Source organism: Protomyctophum parallelum, assembly GCF_964188405.1.
Source record: "Protomyctophum parallelum genome assembly, chromosome: 2".
Classification (NCBI taxonomy): Eukaryota; Metazoa; Chordata; class Actinopteri; order Myctophiformes; family Myctophidae; genus Protomyctophum; species Protomyctophum parallelum.
Genome location: NC_139699.1, coordinates 41,417,266 through 41,432,779, shown reverse-complemented (window position 1 = coordinate 41,432,779; position 15,514 = coordinate 41,417,266). Strand labels below are relative to the sequence as shown.

The 15,514-nt window shown below is 42.3% G+C and overlaps 1 protein-coding gene across 2 annotated transcripts in view; it reads left to right on the top strand.

Moving 5' to 3' along the window:
- LOC310855260 (tetraspanin-4-like) overlaps positions 1 to 15,514 on the top strand; it is a gene marked incomplete at its 5' end in the record, with an annotated part of 266,914 nt that overhangs the window by 115,926 nt on the left and 135,474 nt on the right. The window lies entirely within an intron of this gene.

Here is a 15,514-nt window from a genome sequence, read left to right as displayed (position 1 = left end):
CAGGTCCTGAGATCTGAGGTTAAAATGTCTAATCCTCACAGTTATCTGAAGAACCTGTCGCTTGCTACAGTATATCAGTGGTGCTTAAAACCTTTTCATGTCGATGACACCCAAAAATCATTATGCATTTTGGCCGCCGACCCCCATTTCGAAATGATTTGTTCCAGTGACCCCCAGATGCAAAAAAATTGAGTTAAAAATGTTGGCTATAGGCTAAAAACGGCAGATCTACAAGCTCATAGCATGGCACAAAGTGACACGCTATGAGCTTGTAGATCTTCTATTTTTTAATAGCCAAGGTATAAAATGTCACCAATGCTCTCACGGATGGAATGGGTTAAGTCGTTCAAACGGCTGTTTACAGCTAGAACCAACCTGCATCTCTGAGGACGTTCAAAGTGTTTACATCTAGAACCAGCCTGCATCTCTGAGGACGTTCAAAGTAAACACTCCCTTACTGTTCAAAGGCTTGAATAGAAAACCATAACTTCCTAGTCCTCAACAACAACAACAACAACAACAACAACAACATAAAAGTCCATCCATACAGACTTTGGGACCACCACTGTGACTATAGTACCTTTTATTGAGATGGATAAGGATATCCCATCGGGATTATGTATCGTCTCGTTCTCAAGGGGGTTCTTATAACAAAAATACAGCAAGAATAGTAGAACAATACAACAAATACATCCATGCATACATGAATAAGAAACAAAACCACAAACAAAAGCTCTCCTGAAAGTGCCTGCTCCATCTGATCACTCACAGGATAACAGACTTCATGTATTATAATGCACCTATGTAAAGCTGAACATACCGTAAACAAAAGCAAACTACAGACCGTTTAATTGGTACTTGGAGAGCCATTCAGAAGATATCAGTATAAAAAGGTTGGGAACCAATAGTTTAATACATGCACATGTAACGTGCCTTAACGAATGCACAAAATACAAACCGAAAACAATTAGCAGGAGCAGGGTATTTGAATGTGAGTAAGGATGGATGCTTTAAATATGTTGAAGGAGTTAATATATGTAAGGGAACTGGGAAGATTGTTCCAGTCTTGACCAGTGTTGGGCATCGTTACTTTCTAAAGTAACGTCGTTAGGTTACTGGATTACTGCCCATGAAAATAATCCCTTACCGTTACAGATTACCTTCTGAGAAAAGTAACAGGTTAGATTATTTTCCGTTATTTTCCGTTACCCGACAATTAAAACCCAGTTTTAATGCTTGCGCAGGTTGTTTACATTGTAGGCTATTAGGCTACTGCATACCGTCATTGCGCCGCATTATTACAACCCTAATTAACTCTATGGTTAAAAACGAGAATGATATACACACCATGAACTGACCATAGACAATATCCCCTTTACAGCTCTCTCTTTATTAACATAATAAATTAATTAATATAATTTGCCACAATCGCCAGTCTACACACGTAGGACTGGACAGAAAGGCTGTTGCGCTGCGCTCCAACCAGCCAACAGCGCACACAGATGCCCTCTCCACGGCGCGCACCGCGGCGCATGAACAACACCACCACCACCACCGTGGACCCACGTATGAACAAGATAGTTTATAAGAAATGGCACGGCGGCCATCCTTGCAGGCAGTGACAGACAGTAACGGAATGAGAATCCTGTAACCTGTTATTTTGGGGGGGGGGGGGGCATTGATGATGAATGTTACTATGAAACTTAAACAATTCATTAAACTAGTACTCACCTAATGACGCAGCCACGGAGGATCTACCATGTATAACGTAATTCCAAAGTGTTTAGACTACATTGTTTAAGTCAAAGACGCATGCGGTTTTTACTTTGGCTTAAAGCATGTTATTATTATTCCGCATAGAGTATATTCCACCACCACCACCGGCACTGTCATAGTAGGTGGCTACAACCGAAACAACTTCCTCTTCCTCTTCAAAATAAAAGCTGCTTGTAACAATACTTTTATTTCTTAAGTGAACTTACAGGATGTAGTAGACGCAGGATGTATAGTAGGCTATACTATGCGCTGTGCATTGGGGCTTGGGAAGATAAATCACACAGATATGAAGGCAGGAGAAATAGACAGTGCGGGTAGTCGGGGCTTTATTATTATTTTTTAAATCTTGCACACAAAATGAACAGGGACACATTATAGTAACGGGACTACTGTTTTTGAAATGTAACTAAGTAACTAACTACTAAATTGCAAAACTAACTAGTTAGTTTATTCCGTTACCAATAAAAGTAGTCCCTTACATAACGCCATTATTAATAGCGCCGTTACACCCAACACTGGTCGTGACATCACGCCGATCAACGTCTTTACTGATTTAGGTGGAGATAATGAAGTAAGGATAGTCTGTATATGCCTTAGGTTGCCTAGAGATCCCATATCATGAGGCGAAACAAGCATGTGTCACAAGAGCACTATCATATGACAGACTAACTATTCGAGATTTATGCTTCCTGGCACTGCATTCCTCACGGGTCTCTCTCTCTCTCTCTCTCTCTCTCTCTCTCTCTCTCTCTCTCTCTCTCAATATATATAATTTATTTTGGCATCCATTGTTAACCCTGCTCCCATTATGACCAGGCATGGATATGCTCTAAGACTGTGAAGAACATGTTTTTCATTTCATTTAGCAATGCCATCTGACAGCTCGACGCCCACTGCCTTCCTTTAATTTAAAATGTCTTAAAGCAGCTGCTTTAAGAAAACAGTGTGACAGCTGGTGCATACTCGGCTTTAATTGTTGTAGATGATCTTTGTATGTTGACGACGTGGTTGAAAACCTAAAGGAGTTTGTTTGAAGCAAAGTCACGTTCTATACTGACTGCATGTAATTAAGAGTTACAATGTCCCTATCAGCCCTCATTCGAGGGGGCAACGGTGGTGCAGTCACTAGTCGCTAGAAGGCCCTGGGTTTCATTCCCCTGGGGGACGCTGTGGGCACTGGGGCGTGTTCTCTCCTGCGCCTTTCTGTGTTTGAGTTTGCATGTTCTCTCCGTGTCCCCTAGGGTAGTATAGGACTATAGGTATCCCCTCACAAAAACCATCATGCATTAATCCTGGTCTCTGTCAGGTGAGGTGATAAGAAGTGGCCTTGGCAGAGGGAGAGTAGTGGCCAGGATTACAGCTTGGGCAATATTGGCACAGGGAGAAAATGGGTTTCAAAATCGTGCAATAAAAATGTAGAAAAGAATAAGTTACAATATCCCGTTCAGCCCTCATTGTTAAAATGTCAGAGAACCAATCTAAATCAGTTTTTACTAGTCAAGTCAAGTAAATATATTTATATAGCACATTTAACAGCAGTCTATCTACAGTGCAGCATATAACGCAATAATAAACAAGCCAAGCAACACAAAATAATCAACAAAAAACAGCAAAACATTGTGACCGTTGTTCAGTTTGACCCACCAGTTTTGGAGATATCGCTTATAGAGTAATTTCTTCCAGAAAACAGCAAGTTGAGAAAGCAGGCTTGAAAGGTTCACTTCTGTGGACTCAAACATTACACCTAGCTACATGTTTAAGCATTTTAAGTTTAAGCACATCGATTTCAGCTCAGATATTTTTTCTAATGAAGTTTCAGGGATTTTTCAAATCGATATCGATGCGTATTATTATAGCGACCCAAAATATTTCAGTAATATATATTTTTTTACTGCAGTGAGGTTTTTAGTTTAGTTTATTATTGTCAATAAAGTAACATAAGTAATAAATAAATAAGTAACAAACAATGAGAGAAAATAATCACATTTCACGGTTCCTGAATCTGATCAAGCTTTTACCAAATTAATGCAGAAACCATGAGAATATCTCACCACTGTATATCTATATAAGACAAACAGTAACTGAAGAATTATCCCTGCATTTATTCATATAATAATATAATATGTTCTGGGAAATTGGCTGCACATGTTTGCAAACTATCTTTGTTGCTTTGCAACCATACACAGAGGCGTTCTCCGTGTGATTTACATACATTCGCCTTGTAACAGTATATTTTACACCATGTAAAATACAAGATTTATTCAAAGATAAGACTGTTGATTTATTCATACCAAGGGTGGAAAAACGTCAAAATAAGATTCATTTAAACCAGGGCTAAAACAAATGTCACCATTCATTTTTAAGTATTTTCAAAAAATGATTATTGTTTTTTGTTGAAAGTTAATGTTAAATTTGGGACATTTACTCTCCAAAAATGGGTTCCAACCCTGTGTTTGGGAAAATCTGAATCCAACAATTCAACTACCTAAACATAAGACATTGTTATATACTGTAAATGTCTTTATAGCACATTGCTACGAAGCTCTCACGATCACCTGCAAGAGGAACTGTGTAGGTTTTCTTCCAGCTACAGTATCTTGCTCTATTTTTCTTTTTTCTTGGCAAATCCAGTGATTTAGCAAAATGCACAACATACAGTAGGCATATATATATATATATCCTTTCTGGATTCCTTTTGAGTCTCCATGTCCACGGCGGTCTGACACATTCCGTTTGATGCACACACACCACTTGAAATATTCAACACTATCACTGCCTTCACATTACCTGCATGTCCAAATGGATCCCAGAGGATGTTGCTGCATAATCGTCACCGTCCTGGCAGAATAACCTCGTATCTCCCTATTTCTTGCTTTTTATGGCTTTTCAGAATATACGGCTTAGAAACGGGTGGAGTTTGACAGCATTTTTTTTTTAGTCATAGTCTTTTGAATAATTTTTCAATAGTCATCCGAATTGTTTTAGTGTTAGTCTATTTTTAGTCGACTAAATATCATTAGCTTTAAGTCGACTACATCTGCAGTTAATTTAATCTAAAATCTATTTTGGCGGGCTTGATGGCGTTGTAATGGCTGATTTTGCACCGCAACACATTGTGAGATTGTAGATCTGCTATTTTCAGAGTGCAACCGGAGTGCAAACATAAAATTACTTTGTCTTTTAATTCTACTGGTTCTCTCCTCCACTAATTGCTCCCTAACATAGTTTTAGTCATCATAGCTTTAGCTTTAATTTAGTTTTCATCTGTGAAATAAGGTAGTCTACAAAACATTTTTCGTCATAGTTTCAGTCGATGAAATCAACACTGGCACATGTTGAGCGGTTTAAGCAAGTAATAATTGACAATGGAATAGAATCACAGACAGGGTGATTATCCCTCTACGGGGAGCAGGGTGGTCTTCTTAATCACCCTGAACAGCTTTATTTCTCAACAATGACAGGATCATCGTTAATTACCCGCTTATCACATGGCTACTTAACAAAGGATTTAAAAAAAAGATTGAACTGCTTATTCAAAGTGACTGGCATGGTCACTTTGAATCAGAGAATGAGTGTGTGAAACTTGGAGTCCTATTTTAATAATAATTTATATGTCTTTCGGTTAATTAGTCCATATAGGAATAGTGACACTGAGGAAGTCACACTGTCACACTGAGGAAGGCTGTGGTGTTTGATCTGCTGCTGGGGTTAAGGGATGCATTCTCTTTTGCAAGTTACCATTTCCATCGCAAAGTATCCCATCCCAAATTATGGCCATGTCCAAAACAGGGACGCCAAGTCGGAACTGCAAGTGGTTCTAAATATTGAACCAATGACTAAATTATAAGTGTATTAAATCTGTAGGACCACAGGTACTTTTTTCCATTTCCTGAAATGGTATAGTGTTGGACATACAATGATTCCACCTGACAGCAGAGAAAGAGAGAGAGAGAGAGAGGCACAGATTGCTTAATGTACATATTTTTATTTTTGATTCCTAACCGTTAATATGATGTTTTTGCATAGTATCGTATATTTGTATATCATTAAATGTTCTGACGAATTGAATATGAAGGACCCCAAGGTAAACATTATCCATATGCTTCAATCAATCAATCAATCAATCAATCAATCAATCAATCAATCAATCAATCAGAGAGGGAGAGGGAGGGAGACTAATAAACCACTTCTTTCAAACAAACTAATCTTCTTCACACAAGCTTTTCAAGGAGGCAGCAGTGGGCTGCTGAGCATTCTCAAGTCTATAAGCCCTTTTAGCCATGGGCAGATTACTGGAGTATTTTCAATACTTTTACTTCTACTCCAATACATTTCAGGTGCAAACACTGTACTTTTACTCCACTACAAATATGTTTTAACCATTTGAAAATAGCCGATCTACGTACTCACAATGTGTCGCGACACATTGTGTCGCTCACCATGTGTCGCGACACATTGTGAGCTTGTAGATCTGCTATTTTCAAAAGATTTTTATACATTTGGAAACCTGAAGTGTAACTTTTTGCATAATAAGTACTTTCTACGTTTGGTACTTTAAGTACATTTTGATACCACTACTTTTGTACTTTGTTAAGTACATTTTGAAGTCCGGACTTTTACTTGTAACAGAGTATTTCTATATTGCAATATTGATCATTTTACTTAAGTAAAACACGTGAGTATTTGTTCTACAACGGCGAGATCTGGCATTTTGCAGGAAAAGAAGAAAGAGAGTTGGAGAGAGAGACTGAGAGAGAGGGAGGTTGGCCTAAGAGAGCGGGGGTCTGGGGGGAGAAGGCATGAAGAGCTAATTCAGAAAGCTAACTATGGAGAGATGATGAGCTGCTGATGAAAGGAGAGACCCTATCATGTATGAAGGCTGCCAGGGAAGCGCGCTGTGAACCCAACCTCTTACAGGGGAGGTGGGTTTGATGATTTTAGCAGAGAGAGAGAGAGAGAGAGGTGGAGGTATAGGTGCAGACGGAGGTGGTGTGAGGGAAAGAGAGAGAGAAAGCGGTAACGATTATGGGGGGGGGGGGGGTTCGATGGCGGGTGAAAGAGTATAGGCTGATGGTGAGCCAGGGAATTAAGCGATGTACCCGGGGAGACAGTGAAGAGAAGACAGGTTTACATGCAGAATCCTGCAGTATGGTGGAGTAATGCCTATAGATTTATGTTGTCGTCTACAAATCAGTGGTTTTCAACCCTTTTCAAAACCAAGGTCTGTTATTTATTCAGCATTTGAGTCACAGATCACCACTTGACGAGAGTTAGCCTCTTTGAATAGCCGAAGAGTTGAATATTTTTGTTATCGTTGCATAAGATGCTGTCCACAATTCCACGCTGTTACGTACTGCTGTTGTTACCATAGGAGACACAACAGGCAAACGTTGATCAAAATGAAAATTCTTCTATATTCTCTAATTACGTAGACTTCTTACTGTGGTTGAGATACGTTCCACAGAACCAAACAAAGCCTCCATGTCGTGTGTGTTTATATACTCGGCTCAGCAGCGTTCCACAATCAGAGGTGTCGGTGTGTGACAACAGTGTCTGCGTTTAGCGCTTCACTGTGCTCTTTAGCATGACAGCTGTTGTCAGTATAGTGCAGTCTATATGCATTTACAATGCCTACGCATTCATCCATCCATGTGCAGTATACATGCACAGATCTGTGTGTGTGCGTGTGCGCGCATGTGCATCCGCACGTGTGAGATTGTCTAGCTCTATAGAGCATATACCACATAATTCCGTAATAAAGTGACGTTTGACCGATCAACTTCCATCTCGGCGTGGGCGTTGCTGTGGGCCGCGAGTGTGCGTCGTGCCGAGTGCAACGTCGTGTGTTTTTCACAGAGAGACACATAAAAGCAGTTAAATTCAGAGAGCACGATGAAGTAGTATTTATAACCCACTCCGTTTGTTACAAAACTTCATAACAGTAACTCACTTCATAACACAATCACAATCCTTTGCGGGAGGAGGAGGGCTTTCTCTCTCTCTCTCTCTCTCTCTCTCTCTCCCCCCTCCCTCTCTCTCTTTCTCTCTCTCTCAATATTCAACATTTGTACATCCCGGTACGCAAGAGTAAACCTGTTTTATTTCATCTCCTCGGCGCTATAGCAAAAAATAACAACAAAAGAATAAATAACTAGTACAAAGTAACTGTACTGCTCCGAGATGCCTTTGTTTGCTATGTGCTGCCATGTGCGTTGATCCTACTACTTATTACGCAAACATTTTATGTTTGTGCGTGCATGTGGGCGTGTGTGGGTGTGCACGTGTATGCAGCCTTGTAATGGCGTCAGTAGCATTGAGCAGACAGCCATCATGCTCTTTTAGTGTCTATGGGTCACATCGTCTCTATCGGGTGGAAACCTCATGTGTCCAAAACCGTTACTTTTTACGATCCAAATTCAAAAGCGGCAAAAGTAGCAGATCTCCAAGCTAGAGATCACTAACGAGCGCAGAACAAGTTTGACACTTTCATGGCAATCAATCTGGTCGAGCTCCGCCCTCCTCCCCTCCCCCCACAGGGTCCCTGCAAGGGATGAATGTCAACATTGTAAATGTCAACACAAAACCAAAATACAGCCAGAGGGATGTATTTCTGCAAGGACACACACCACCACAATAATATAGTGCGGCTGATAGAGGTGAAAATATTTATATAATACAAATACATATATATAAAAAAATAGACTAAATGTTACCTAGTTTCCCATTAGAAACAAACAAACACATACATAGAATATGGAGAGAAGAGTTTAAATTTGTCACTCCTGACTGGTCCAGTCTGCTCATAACGATCCACACACTGCTGCTGGTCGATGCCTATCTGTCTGTCTGTGTTGCTGTCTGGCTCTCGCTGCCCGCTGGGCCCGTAGTGTTGATCAGATGCCTGTCTGTCTGTGTTGCTGTCTGGCTCTCTCTGCCCGCTGGGCCCGTAGTGTTGATCAGATGCCTGTCTGTCTGTGTTGCTGTCTGGCTCTCTCTGCCCGCTGGGCCCGTAGTGTTGATCAGATGCCTGTCTGTCTGTGTTGCTGTCTGGCTCTCTCTGGTCAGATGAGGACCCGGGCAAAGCAGACCCAGGTACAGGGATATTTTCATTTGGATTTCATCAATTACAGTTCCCCCCATTCAGGACGATTCTCGCTGATTATCGATTATCGATTCTAGTTCTCCCTGATTACATTCAAACATAGATATAAATATATTATCATTGCCGTGAATGCCGAGAATAGAGCCACTGAAACACTTGCCCTCAAATTCTGGTGTTTGCATTGACCAAAAACACAATTTCCCCTGTAATCAAGAACTGCCAACTCTAAGAATAGGCTCTATGAACACTGCACAGCAGCCATTTTGGAAATAACTCCTACTTCCAGGCTTCTTCCGTACTTTATTCACAGGTGTTACCGATGATAGCCTACAAATTAAGGCAAACAGAGTCAAGGTGCTGCTATTGTGCATGTTGGCTCACTGGAAACACTCTGCTACACCAGTGGGTCTCTATTGGTGCGTTCACACGGGCAGACGCAAAGACGAATGGTAAGTTTGTATCAGCTACATGCATCATTGCGTCTTTGCATCATCATGTCGCTGGCTTCCATTGACATGACAATGAATGACAAACTGCGCTGTTGCATCTGCCCGTGTGAATGCAACAAAAGTGTTATTGACTGGGTTCCATGGCCCTGTATGGGTGTGTAACCCTGAGCGTGTACAAATGGAACCAAATAGACCCTTAAGGGTCTGTAACTCTGAGAGTGTGCAAATGTGTACACTCATAGTTAAGGGGGTCTTTGAAATAAAAATGTTTGAGAACGACTGTACACTAAAAGGAACAGAGCCTTAATTAGCATCATCGGTATCACCTGTGATGGAAGTCAGAAGAGCCCCCGGAAGTATAGGAAGAGATATTTCCAATATGTGCATAGAGCCTATTGTATTTAATATATAACCTGCCATTATGCTTATTCCTTGACAACACAGTGGAACACACTAGCATCCATTGAACCATGCTGGGATAATAATATTTTGAGCTGCTTGTTGTCATGTGTTATTCATAGAGGGAAAACCCACTGGACCCGTAAATTAACCATATACACATCTATGCGTACATACTGTACTGTATACATGCACTCATGTGTGACACTGTCTGAACAACAATGAAAAAAATGTTTTTCATAAATTACTTTTGGACATCTGGAAAACCATACGCGAGTGACGCATTAGCCTACCTGGGTAACATCAACTTCGGATACATACTTGACATGAAATGATAGTCCTGTACCGTCACCGTGTATCGCTTTGTTTCATTACAGCGACCGTGATAAAATAGGCTGCAGCTGTTGTTCCGCGGCTGAGCACACATATGAACGGGTGAAGATCATAGGAGGAGGAGAAGAGTCAACTTTTCACGCTGATTTTCCAAACAGTTTCCCAGTTTCTAGGAATTACATTCTGGGCAGGCAAGATGGGCACAATCAGAAGCACAAAAGGTTTTCAAAGAGATATACCTGCCAGACGAGTAGGATACAATGGCTGCCTGAAAGGCTGCATTTGCATTCCAATGGGTGATTGAGAGTCGCGCTCCATACTACGCGCAACGGCCAATCCGCTGCCTGTGTCGTACCAGTGGCACTTGGTTGGGAACCTCTGATTTAAGGCACTTTACTTTCATGAACTGAAGAAGGGACAAAAGGCAAGTTTTGATATTTGTCTGTTATTTTGGATTTTTAACTGATTGCTTCACCAGTTTTGTGTTTTTATTTTAGTTTGCAATATGAGATTTAATTATGATATAAAGCTTTATTGACGCAGGTACAGGACCTTCATTTGTTTAATATAACTCTCAGACATACAACTTATGGTTGTAATTGTTGCACAGATATACCCACCCTCGAGATTTATATCCATGACAATTATTTGAGAGCTTAGATGGCACCTTTCAGCACCATGAGTGTGAATCACAACAACTCCAGCAGAGCCAGTGACGGTCAGTGCCGTCACCTCATGTAAACCCTTGGTATTAACGAGAAAACTGTAGAGTCACCCGAATCCACATGTATACTTCCATTATCCATCCGTCATCCAGATGCATTAATTATATCATCCTATTTATAGATCCACACCGCTGGGATGCATTATGGGATTCCATATGGATACGACAAGTATTGAACACCAATGTTACGCAGGGACTGTATATATACAGTATGTATCCATGATAATATCCATGGTAACAACAAGCCCTCCGCCTTCATTCACTTTCTCACATCTCAACTTTTCATAAGGCATTTACAGTCGTAAAGTTTTATTCCTCCCTTCCTTTTCGAGTGGTGCAACCACTCCAAGAAACAGCTATGTGACTATGGGACTATGTTACTATGTTACTATGTTTAGAGTACCAGTAGGGGCAAAAGTGCCTGCTAATGAGAGAGAGAGAGAGAGAGATTGGGGGGCAGGGGCAGAGGGGAGTTGCACCACTCAGTTCACACAGGTGTGATTTTTTATTTAGTTTTAAGTTTCTCTCTCACTATAGCTGCCTTTAGGCTGCTGCCGTGTTGTTGTTTGGACGTTGAAGGACCCCATGCCGGCAAAAAAATAATTTGTGGTTGCAGACCAGAAAACCTGCAGAAGGAAGGCAGGGATTGACATGCACAAAGGAACTGCAAAAAATATCTCCAGAGTTGGAGAAAATATGCATAAAATAACTTAATTTGAGGATTAAAGTGAACGAGGAGGCAATTACCTTCCCAGCAGGGACACCAAATTATAATGCCACAGAGCCATGAGTGCATTTGTGGTCTGACTCAAGCCTGTATCATTATCTGTACACGTACGGTAGGTACGCTCTGCATCACTGTCTGCCATGTTGATGCTTGACGTCAATACAGCATGTATTCAACGATAGCAAAATATTGTAGATTTTGATTCTGAGAGGCTGAATCTCATCAAATGGTGGTCTGTGGCTCAAAAGCCCCATAAATAATGGACCTTGATATGAAAAAGGTTGAAATGCACTTCTCCAACAATATGACTCTACGTGTGGGCTATTTTGGTCCTCATGTGGGCAGTTTAAACAAAAACAAGCATACGCGCACACACGTGCACACACATACACACACGCACGCACGCGCACACACACACATACACACACACACACACACACACACACACACACACACACACACACGGAACAGATTTAGCTCCAGAATCGACTGCAATGGGAAGTGCATTCCACAGTTTTGGAGCCAGAAGGGAGAAGAGTTTGGGACGTGTGGAGCGTTGTCCCGGCGTTTTTAGTGAGGGTACTTCCAGCTTCCCTGCGTTGGCTGATCTGAGTGCGCGGGAGGGTTTGTAGGGTTCAATCATACTTGTAAGATATGGGGGAGCCATACCTTTGGTTGCTTTGAATGCCAGCATCAGAGTTTTGTATTCTGTGCGGGCAGCGACCGGGAGCCAGTGGAGGGAGCGGAGCAGGGGGGAGACATGTGAGAATTTTGGCTGGTTGAAGACCAAGCGAGCTGCCGCATTTTGGATCAGCTGGAGAGGCTTAAGTGCACATGCTGGTAGACCAGTAAGGAGGGAGTTACAATAGTCGAGTTTTGACAAGACTGTTGTCCTGCTCTCCTCTCCTCTCCTCTTCATCACACCGGTCCTGCTCTCCTCTCCTCTCCTCTTCATCACACCGGTCCTGCTCTCCTCTCCTCTCCTCTTCATCACACCTGTCCTGCTCTCCTCTTCATCACACCTGTCCTGCTCTCCTCTTCATCGCACCTGTCCTGCTCTCCTCTTCATCGCACCTGTCCTGCTCTCCTCTTCATCGCACCTGTCCTGCTCTCCTCTTCATCGCACCTGTCCTGCTCTCCTCTTCATCACACCTGTCCTGCTCTCCTCTTCATCACACCTGTCCTGCTCTCCTCTTCATCGCACCTGTCCTGCTCTCCTCTTCATCGCACCTGTCCTGCTCTCCTCTTCATCACACCTGTCCTGCTCTCCTCTTCATCGCACCTGTCCTGCTCTCCTCTTCATCGCACCTGTCCTGCTCTCCTCTTCATCGCACCTGTCCTGCTCTCCTCTTCATCGCACCTGTCCTGCTCTCCTCTTCATCGCACCTGTCCTGCTCTCCTCTTCTCTTCCTTGTCAAACAGCGTTTACACTTTGTGGCGGCGCTGTGGCTGCATGTGCACAACGTGTCTCTCTCTCTCTCTCTCTCTCTCTCTCTCTCTCTCTCTCTCATTCTCTCTCTCTCTCTCTCTCTCTCTCTCTCTCTCTCTCTCTCTCTCTCATTCTCTCTCTCTCACTCTCTCTCTCTCTCTGATTGATTAAATACTATATTAACAGTTTACATATTAACAAAAGACCCTGAGGGCTCATTTCCATTGCCCCCCCCCCCCCCCCCTGTCTCTCCCCTTTGATTGATTGATGGAATACTATATTAACAGTTTACATATTAACAAAAGGCCCTGAGGGCTTGTTTCCATCGTGGGCCCTTCTCCTCCCTCTCTCTCTCTCTCTCTCCCTCCTCCCCCCGCTCTCTCACTCTCCCTCCCCCCCCCCCCTCCTCCCCCTCTCTCTTTCTCTCTCTCTCTCTCTCTCTCTCTCTCTCTCTCTCTCTCTCTCTCTCCCTCCCTCCTTCCCCCCCCCGCTCTCTCTCTCTCTCTCTCTCTCTCTCTCTCTCTCTCTCTCTCTCTCTCTCTCTCTCTCTCTCTCTCTCTCTATCCCTCCTACCCCCCCCCCCTCTCTCTCCCCATCTCCCCCTCTATCCCTCCATCTCGCTCTCATTTGTTATGCAGCGCTGCCATCGCCTCGTGCAGCTCTCATTGGTCACTGTCTGTGTAGATTTCTGTTACCCATGCCCCCCGGCAGACAGTGTACGTGACTGTGTTCCATTCCTCTAGCGGTGGACGCCTGTCTGAAGAGGAGCTCTCCGCGGTGCTGAAATGCAGTGCAATGGCAGGCTGTGGTCAACAAGAGTGTCTTACCCAGAGGGACTTGTTTATATCAGTGATACTCAAACTCGACACGCGGCACCATTTTGATAACGGGATAATGAGATAATAATGGCCAAAACATCTTGAAAACTACCATTGAAGATCTGCAGATATTCAATGTTTTTTGTTTTTGTTTTCTTTTGATTTTGTTTTCTGGGCAGGATTGGTGCCCTGGGGCCTGTTCCACGAAACTTGGAATAACTAATCCAGGATTTAGGCCAAAACCAGGCTTTTAAAATCCTGGTCTTTACAGCCGTTTATTCCGTTCCACTAAAGCCAAGCGAGGCTTAGAATGGGCGGATTTAGCGAGCCAGGATCATAAAGCCTGGCTGAATAGACAGCCTGGCTGCCGGACTATAGACCTGAGACCAGATTCTACAAATGTCTTCTAAATCATGTTTTCTGAAGAAAAAAAAAATGTTTCTGTATCAGTGGACAGTGGTGGTGCTCAAACTATTTCAAGGACCCCAAAAATGTTGTATGTATTCGGCCGCCGATCCCCATCTGAAAATATGTTGTAGTTTAGATAAAAACATTCACTGTGAAAGAATATATATTTAAAGATTTGCACCACATCTTTTAAAAATGAGCAGATCTACAAGCTTGTAGCGTGGCACTCTGTGCCACACTATAAGCTTGTAGATCTGCTATTTTTCAACAGCTAAAGTTTAAAAATAATGGTTAAAGTGGTTAAACGCTAATGTGACACGGATGCGTTCCCGTCCTAAATGGGTTAAGAGAGATCCTCCATAATGAGTCGTCCTCTGACAGGAGGTGATGTGCTCTGAAGACGTATGGATCACACGCAGGCGACAGATTACTGGAGGACATGCACAGATCTGTCTGGAGAGCCTAATTCCATTCCTTAAGTGTTGCACTTAAACCCAATTTCTGCCAGCATTAATTAATCCCTCGATAGCGTATTGCCAAGGTTTTATCTTGCGTAACACTTACTTTGAAGAGCCAAATATTCTAACCGCATGTTACAATGACAACATGCTGTGTGTGGTGTCTTGACTGGTTGTTGTTGTCTCGGTCGGTGGTGAACGTGGGTATCACAGCGCCTGCTACAGGCCATGGAAAAACCTGGTCTTCCCCAGAAACGGCGCAATGAATGTCGATTCTTTGACAGAAGGCTTTGAATGCAGCACATAGAATGCAAGTGGATGCATGCAAATCTTCAAAATGGCCGCGGCCACTGTCCCACTTTGAGTGTTATGCTAACGAACGGTAGCTAACGATACGATCGGATAAAAACATGGATTAAAGAATATAAACCCTGGAAAACGTAGGTTCCGGGTCTGGCAGGCTAGGGTACTAATGTAACCCTACGGTTTCGCGGGGTTTGGCGTACTCCGCTATTTGTACTTTTCTTGAGTATTTCCAATTTCCAATACTTTTACTTCTACTCCACTACATCTCGGATCCAAATATTGTACTTTTGCTCCACTACATTTATTTGAAGATTTGTAGATTTAGATTATTATTACAAAATATACATTAACCACTTCAGCCCTATATACTTTTCGGATTTCAGTCATTTGAAAATAGCCAAAATACAAGCTCATAATGATTCACCATGCAACGCATTGTGAGCTTGTAGATCTGCTATTTTCAAGATATTTATCATACTGAACACATGAGACATTCTGCATAATGAGTACTTTTAATTTTGTACTTTAAGTGTATTTTGATACCAATAATTTGTACCTTAATTGTCTTTTAGTCAATTAAATGTA